Here is an 8,026-nt window from a genome sequence, read left to right as displayed (position 1 = left end):
CTTTTTGGATGCGATCTTCACGTAAGCCTTCTAACACAGCATGAAAAGCCGAGGAGGATGAGACTGAATGAGAAAGAAGGTTGGGAAGAGAAACGACATCGAAAGACTGGAAAATCTAACATGACAGATAACTCCAGTGAGCAATGTTGGACTACATCGTGGAGCTGTATGGGATCGACCGTCCAACTTTCGGAATTATGGTCGACACATCAAATAAGGAAGATCAGGAATAAGGGAGGCGAAGGAATGAGGAAATAAGGAAGGACAGGAATGAATGAAAAGGGAGCAAATGAACAACGATCGGTGACCAAGAGTTTGGAACTCAACGATGATAATAAAGATAAAGGAGATTTCGAAAGAAGAAGCCACACTTAAAATAAAGAACTAAATAAGTGTTCGAAAAGGAAAACAAAGGAATTGTTAAGGCGATATTAAAATGATATTTCTCTCCTGGAACGACGAGAGAAATATCATTCCCGATTGCTCCCAACGCCGTGACCGCAGGAATCCGTAGGTCTCCAGCTCCTGGAACGAGAGAAATATCATTCCCGATTGCTCCTTTGAAATCGAATGGTCTCCAGCTCCTGGAACACGACGAAAGAAATGTCATTCCCGATTTCTCCCAGAGCCGTGACCCCAGTATGTAAGCGAAATCCAGTCTCCAGAAGCAGTCTCCGATCTCCACGTATCGTTTTGAAGACTTCGAAGAGAGCAGGTGGCATGTTCGAAAACAAGAGTATGTAAGTATAGATGTTATAGTCAACGGATTGGAGACACAGACCCAGAAAAAGGAAATGAAGATAGTCCACAAGGAATAGCTGCGGAATTTAAATAGCCTACAAGATCGCACAGACCCATTGGTATTGAAAAAGCCTAAAGGAGATGATTATGAGAAAGCCTACGAGCAAGGTTCTAAGCTGACACCGACAATTGGGAAGGAAATCCTCCTCGAGGCTGCTTCCCCGGAGGAAGGCAGGTCCTGCCATGGCTGGGGAAGCGCCTGAGGAATGGACACTGAGGCTAAAGGCCAAAGGATCCCGATCCTATCCACCCATGGAGGGAACAATCCTCCTCAGAGGCTGCTTCCCCGGAGGTAGGTTTCCCGCCAGGCTAGGGAACGCCTGAGGATGCCCCACCACAGAGGAAAGGCCAAAGGAGGCCCGATCCTCCAGCCCAGGGAGGGAACAATCCCCTCAGAGGCTGCAATTCCCCGGAGGACAAGGCAGGTTTCCTGCCAGGCTGGGGAAGGCGGGCCGAGGTGACCCACCACATTCCCCGAGGAAAGGCCAAAGGATCCCGCGATCCTATCCAGCCCATGGAGGGAACAATCCTCCTCAGAGGCTGCCTTCCCCGGAGGAATGATTTTTCCTCCGGCCTGGGGAAGCGAGCCTGAGGAGGACCCACCACTAGGCAAAGGCCAAATCCCGATCCTATCCAGCCCATGGAGGGAACAATCCTACTCAGAGGCTGCTTCCCCGGAGGAAGGCAGGTTTCCTGCCAGGCTAGGGAAGCGGGCCTGAGGATGGACCCACCACTGAGGCTAAAGGCCAAAGGATCCCGATCCTATCCAGCCCATGGAGGGAACAATCCTCCTCAGAGGCTGCTTCCCCGGAGGAAGGCAGGTTTCCTGCCAGGCTGGGGAAGCAGGCCTGAGGATGGACCCACCACTGAGGCTAAAGGCCAAAGGATCCCGATCCTATCCAGCCCATGGAGGGAACAATCCTCCTCAGAGGCTGCTTCTCCGGAGGAAGGCAGGTTTCCTGCCAGGCTGGGGAAGCGAGCCTGAGGATGGACCCACCACTGAGGCTAAAGGCCAAAGGATCCCGATCCTATCCAGCCCATGGAGGGAACAATCCTACTCAGAGGCTGCTTCCCCGGAGGAAGGCAGGTTTCCTGCCAGGCTAGGGAAGCGGGCCTGAGGATGGACCCACCACTGAGGCTAAAGGCCAAAGGATCCCGATCCTATCCAGCCCATGGAGGGAACAATCCTCCTCAGAGGCTGCTTCCCCGGAGGAAGGCAGGTTTCCTGCCAGGCTGGGGAAGCGGGCCTGAGGATGGACCCACCACAGAGGCTAAGGCCAAAGGATCCCGATCCTATCCAGCCCATGGAGGGAACAATCCTCCTCAGAGGCTGCTTCCCCGGAGGAAGGCAGGCCCTGCCAGCTGGGGAATGGGCCTGGATGGACCACTGAGGCTAAACCAAGGTACGGGCCTGATCCTATCCAGCCCTGGATGGGACAATCCTCCTCAGAGCTGCTTCCCCCGGAGGAAGCAGGGGTTCCCTGCCAGCTGGGGGAAGCGGGCCTGAGATGGGACCCACCACTGATAAAGGCCAAGGATCCCGATCCATCCGCCCATGGAGGGAACAATCCTACTCAGAGGCTGCTTCCCCGGAGGAAGGCAGTTTCCTGCCAGGCTAGGGAAGCGGGCCTGAGGATGGACCCACCACTGAGGCTAAAGCCAAAGGATCCCGATCCTATCCAGCCCATGGAGGAGGGAACAATCCTCCTCAGAGGCTGCTTCCCCGGAGGAAGGCAGGTTTCCTGCCAGGCTGGGAAGCGGGCCTGAGGATGGACCACCACTGAGGCTAAAGGCCAAAGGATCCCGATCCTATCCAGCCCATGGAGGGAACAATCCTCCTCAGAGGCTGCTTCCCCGGAGGAAGGCAGGTTTCCTGCCAGGCTGGGGAAGCGGGCCTGAGGATGGACCCACCACTGAGGCTAAAGGCCAAAGGATCCCGATCCTATCCAGCCCATGGAGGGAACAATCCTCCTCAGAGGCTGCTTCCCGGAGGAAGGCAGGTTTCCTGCCAGGCTGGGGAAGCGGGGCCTGAGGATGGACCCACCACTGAGGGCTAAAGGCCAAAGATCCCGATCCTATCCAGCCCATGGAGGGAACAATCCTCCTCAGAGGCTGCTTCCTTCCCCGGTAGGAAGGCAGGTTTCCTGCCAGGCTGTGGGAAGCGGGCCTGAGGATGGACCCACCACTGAGGTTACTGGCCAAAGGATCCCGATCCTATCCAGCCCATGGAGGGAACAATCCTCCTCAGAGGCTGCTTCCCCCGGAGGAAGGCAGGAGGTTTCCTGCCAAGGCTGGGGAAAGCGGGCCTGAGGATGGACCCACCACTGAGGCTAAAGGCCAAAGATCCCGATCCTATCCAGCCCATGGAGGGAACAATCCTCCTCAGAGGCTGCTTCCGGTAGGAAGGCAGGTTTTCCTGCCAGGCTGGGGAAGCGGGGCCTGAGGATGACCCACCACTGAGGCTAAAGGCCAAAGGATCCCGATCCTATCCAGCCCATGTAGGGAACAATCCTCCTCAGAGGCTGCTTCCCTGGAGGAAGGCAGGTTTCCTGCCAGGCTGGGGAAGCGGGCCTGAGGATGGACCCACCCACAGAGGCTAAAGGCCAAAGGATCCCGATCCTATCCACCCCATGGAGGGAACAACCTTCCTCAAGGCTGCTTCCCCGGAGGAAGGCAGGTTTCCTGCATGAGGCTGGGGAAGCGAGCCTGAGGATGGACCCTCCTATCCAGCCCATGGAGGGAACAATCCTCCTCAGCGGCTGCTTCCCCGGAGGAAGGCAGGTTTCCTGCCAGGCTGGGGAAGCGAGCCTGAGGATGGACCCACCACTGAGGCTAAAGGCCAAAGGATCCCGATCCTATCCAGCCCATGGAGGGAACAATCCTACTCAGAGGCTGCTTCCCCGGAGGAAGGCAGGTTTCCTGCCAGGCTAGGGAAGCGGGCCTGAGGATGGACCCACCACTGAGGCTAAAGGCCAAAGGATCCCGATCCTATCCAGCCCATGGAGGGAACAAATCCTACTCAGAGCTGCTTCCCCGGAGGAGGCAGGTTTCCTGCCAGGCTAGGGAAGCGGGCCTGAGGATGGACCCTACCACTGAGGCTAAAGGCCAAAGGATCCCGATCCTATCCAGCCCATGGATGGGAACAATCCTCCTCAGAAGCTGCTTCCCCGGAGGAAGGCAGGTTTCCTGCCGCCAGGCTGGGGAAGCGGGCCTGAGGATGGACCACCACTGAGGCTGGCTAAAGGCCAAAGGATCCCGATCCTATCCAGCCCATGGAGGGAACAATCCTCCTCAGAGGCTGCTTCCCCGGAGGAAGGCAGGTTTCCTGCCAGGCTAGGGAAGCGGGCCTGAGGATGGACCCACCACTGAGGCTAAAGGCCAAAGGATCCCGATCCTATCCAGCCCATGGAAATGGAACAATCCTCCTCAGAGGCTGCTTCCCCGGAGGAAGGCAGGTTTCCTGCCAGGCTAGGAAGCGGGCTATGGATGGACCCACACTAAGGCTAAAGGCCAAAGGATCCCGATCCTATCGTCGGCCAGCGCCCATGGAGGGAACATAATCCTCAGAGGCTGCTCTCCCCGGAGGAAGGCAGGTTTCCTGCCAGGCTGGGGAAGCGGGCCTGAGGATGGACCCACCACTGAGGCTAAAGGCCAAAGGATCCCGATCCTATCCAGCCCATGGAGGGAACAATCCTCCTCAGAGGCTGCTTCCCTGGAGGAAGGCAGGTTTCCTGCCCAGGCTAGAAGGAATCGGGCCTGAGGATGGACCCACCACAGAGGCTAAAGGCCAAAGGATCCCGATCCTATCCAGCCCATGGAGGGAACAATCCTCCTCAGAGGCTGCTTCCCCGGAGGAAGGCAGGTTTCCTGCCAGGCTAGGGAAGCGGGCCTGAGGATGGACCCACCACAGAGGCATAAAGGCAAAGGATCCCGATCCTATCCAGCCCATGGAGGGAACAATCCTCCTCGAGGAGGCTCCTTCTCCCGGAGAGGCATGATTTTCCTGCCAGGCTGGGGAAGCGGGCCAAGATGGACCCACCACTGAGGCTAAAGGCCAAAAGGATCCCGATCCTATCCAGGCATGGAGGGGGAACAATCCGCCTCAGAGGCTGCTTCCCCGGAGGAAGGCAGGGTTCCTGCCAGGCTGGGGAAGTGAGCGGGCCTGAGGATGGACCCACCACTGAGGCCTAAAGGCCAAAGGATCCCGATCCTATCAGAGGGCCTGGACCCAAGATCCTCCTCAGAGGCTGCTTCCCTGTAGGAGGCAGGTTTCCTGCCAGGCTGGGAAGCGGGCCTGAGGATGGACCCACCACAGAGGCTAAAGGCCAAAGGATCCCGATCCAATCCAGCCCATGGAGGGAACAATCCTCCTCAGAGGGCTGCTCCCCGGAAGAAGGCAGGTTTCTGCCTAAGGCTGGGGAACGGGCCTGCGGATGGACCCTCCCCACCACAGAGGCTAAAGGCCAAAGATCCCAGATCCTCTCCAGCCCATGGAGGGAACAATCCTCCTCAGAGGCTGCTTCCCCGGAGGAAGGCAGGTTTCCTGCCAGGCTGGGGAAGCAGGCCTGAGGATGGACGCACCACCCAGAGGCTAAAGGCCAAAGGATCCCGATCCTATGCAGTTCATGGAGGAACGAATCCTCCTCAGAGGCTGCTTCCCCGGAGGAAGGCAGGTTTCCTGCCAGGCTGGGGAAGCGGGCCTGAGGATGGACCCACCACAGAGGCTAAAGGCCAAAGGATCCCGATCCTATCCAGCCCATGGAGGGAACAATCCTCCTCAGAGGCTGCTTCCCCGGAGGAAGGCAGGTTTCCTGCAAGGCTGGGGAAGCGGCCTGAGGATGGACCCACCACTGAGCTAAAGGCCAAAGAATCCCGATCCTATCCACCCATGGAGGAACAATCCTCCTCAGAGGCTGCTTCTCCGGAGGAAGGCAGTTTCCTGCCAGGCTGGGGAAGCGGGCCTGAGGATGGACCCACCACCTGAGGCTAAAGGCCACCAAAGGATCCCGATCCTATCCAGCCCTGGAGGGAACAATCCTCCTCAGAGGCTGCTCCCCGGAGGAAGGCAGGTTTCCTGCCAGGCTAGGGAAGCGGGCCTGAGGATGGACCCACCACTGAGGCTAAAGGCCAAAGGATCCCGATCCTATCCAGCCCATGAAGGGAACAATCCTCCTCAGAGGCTGCTTCCCCGGAGGAAGGCAGGTTTCCTGCCAGGCTAGGGAAGCGGGCCTGAGGATGGACCCACCACAGAGGCTAAAGGCCAAAGGATCCCGATCCTATCCAGCCCATGGAGGGAACAATCCTCCTCAGAGGCTGCTTCCCCGGAGGAAGGCAGGTTTCCTGCCAGGCTGGGGAAGCGGGCCTGAGGATGGACCCACCACTGAGGCTAAAGGCCAAAGGATCCCGATCCTATCCAGCCCATGGAGGGAACAATCCTCCTCAGAGGCTGCTTCCCCGGAGGAAGGCAGGTTTCCTGCCAGGCTGGGGAAGCGGGCCTGAGGATGGACCCACCACAGAGGCTAAAGGCCAAAGGATCTCGATCCTATCCAGCCCATGGAGGGAACAATCCTACTCAGAGGCTGCTTCCCCGGAGGAAGTCAGGGTTCCTGCCAGGCTGGGGAAGCGGGCCTGAGGATGGACCCACAACAGAGGCTAAAGGCCAAAGGCCAAAGGATCCCGATCCTATCCAGCCCATGGAGGGAACAATCCTCCTCAGAGGCTGCTTCCCCGGAGGAAGGCAGGTGTCCTGCCAGGCTGGGGAAGCGGGCCTGAGGATGGACCCACCACAGAGGCTAAAGGCCAAAGGATCCCAATCCTATCCAGCCCATGGAGGGAACAATCCTCCTCAGAGGCTGCTTCCCCGGAGGAAGGCAGGTTTCCTGCCAAGCTGGGGAAGCGGGCCTGAGGATGGACCCACCAAAGAGGCTAAAGGCCTGGGGAAGCGGGACTACGGATGGACCCACCACTTAGGCTAAGGGCCAGAGGATCCTGATCCTATCCAGCCCATGGAGGGAACAATCCTCCTCAGAGGCTGCTTCCCCGGAGGAAGGCAGGATTCCTGCTAGGCTGGGGAAGCGGGCCTGAGGATGGACCCACCACTGAGGCTGGAGCCTAGGGCCAAAGGATCCCGATCAACCTAGGATCCATGCGCCCATGGAGGAAAACAACCTCCTCCTCAGAGGCTGCTTCCCTGGAGGAAGGCAGGTTTCCTGCCAGGCTGGGGAAGCGGGCCTGAGGATGGACCCACCAAAGAGGCTAAAGGCCAAAGGATCCCGATCCTATCCAGCCCATGGAGGGAACAATCCTCCTCAGAGGCTGCTTCCCCGGAGGAAGGCAGGTTTCCTGCCAGGCTGGGGAAGCGGGCCTGCGGATGGACCCACCAAAGAGGCTAAAGACCAAAGGATCCCAATCCTATCCAGCCCACGGAGGGAACAATCCTCCTCAGAGGCTGCTTCCCCGGAGGAAGGCAGGTTTCCTGCCAGGCTGGGGAAGCGGGCCTGCGGATGGACCCACCAAAGAGGCTAAAGACCAAAGGATCCCAATCCTATCCAGCCCACGGAGGGAACAATCCTCCTCAGAGGCTGTTTCCCCGGAGGGAGGCAGGTTTCCTGCCAGGCTGGGGAAGCGGGCCTGAGGATGGACCCACCACAGAGGCTAAAGGCCAAAGGATCCCGATCCTATCCAGCCCATGGAGGGAACAATCCTCCTCAGAGGCTGCTTCCCTGGAGGAAGGCAGGTTTCCTGCCAAGCTGGGGAAGCGAGCCTGAGGATGGACGCACTACAGAGGCTAAAGGCCAAAGGATCCCGATCCTATCCAGCCCATGGAGGGAACAATCCTCCTCAGAGGTTGCTTCCCCGGAGGAAGGCAGGTTTCCTGCCAGGCTGGGGAAGCGAGCCTGAGGATGGACGCACCACAGAGGCTAAAGGCCAAAGGATCCCGATCCAATCCAGCCCATGGAGGGAACAATCCTCCTCAGAGGCTGCTTCCCCGGAGGAAGGCAGATTTCCTGCCAGGCTGGGGAAGCGGGCCTGAGGATGGACGCACCACAGAGGCTAAAGGCCAAAGGATCCCGATCCTCTCCAGCCCATTGATGGAACAATCCTCCTCAGAGGCTGCTTCCCCGGAGGAAGGCAGGTTTCCTGCCAGGCTGGGGAAGCGAGCCTGAGGATGGACGCACCACAGAGGCTAAAGGCCAAAGGATTCCGATCCTATCCAGCCCATGGA

This window comes from Macrobrachium nipponense, chromosome 2 (genome assembly GCF_015104395.2).
Source record: "Macrobrachium nipponense isolate FS-2020 chromosome 2, ASM1510439v2, whole genome shotgun sequence".
NCBI classification, from domain to species: domain Eukaryota; kingdom Metazoa; phylum Arthropoda; class Malacostraca; order Decapoda; family Palaemonidae; genus Macrobrachium; species Macrobrachium nipponense.
The sequence above is the reverse complement of the archived record's forward strand: the minus strand, read 5'-3'. Positions refer to the sequence as shown.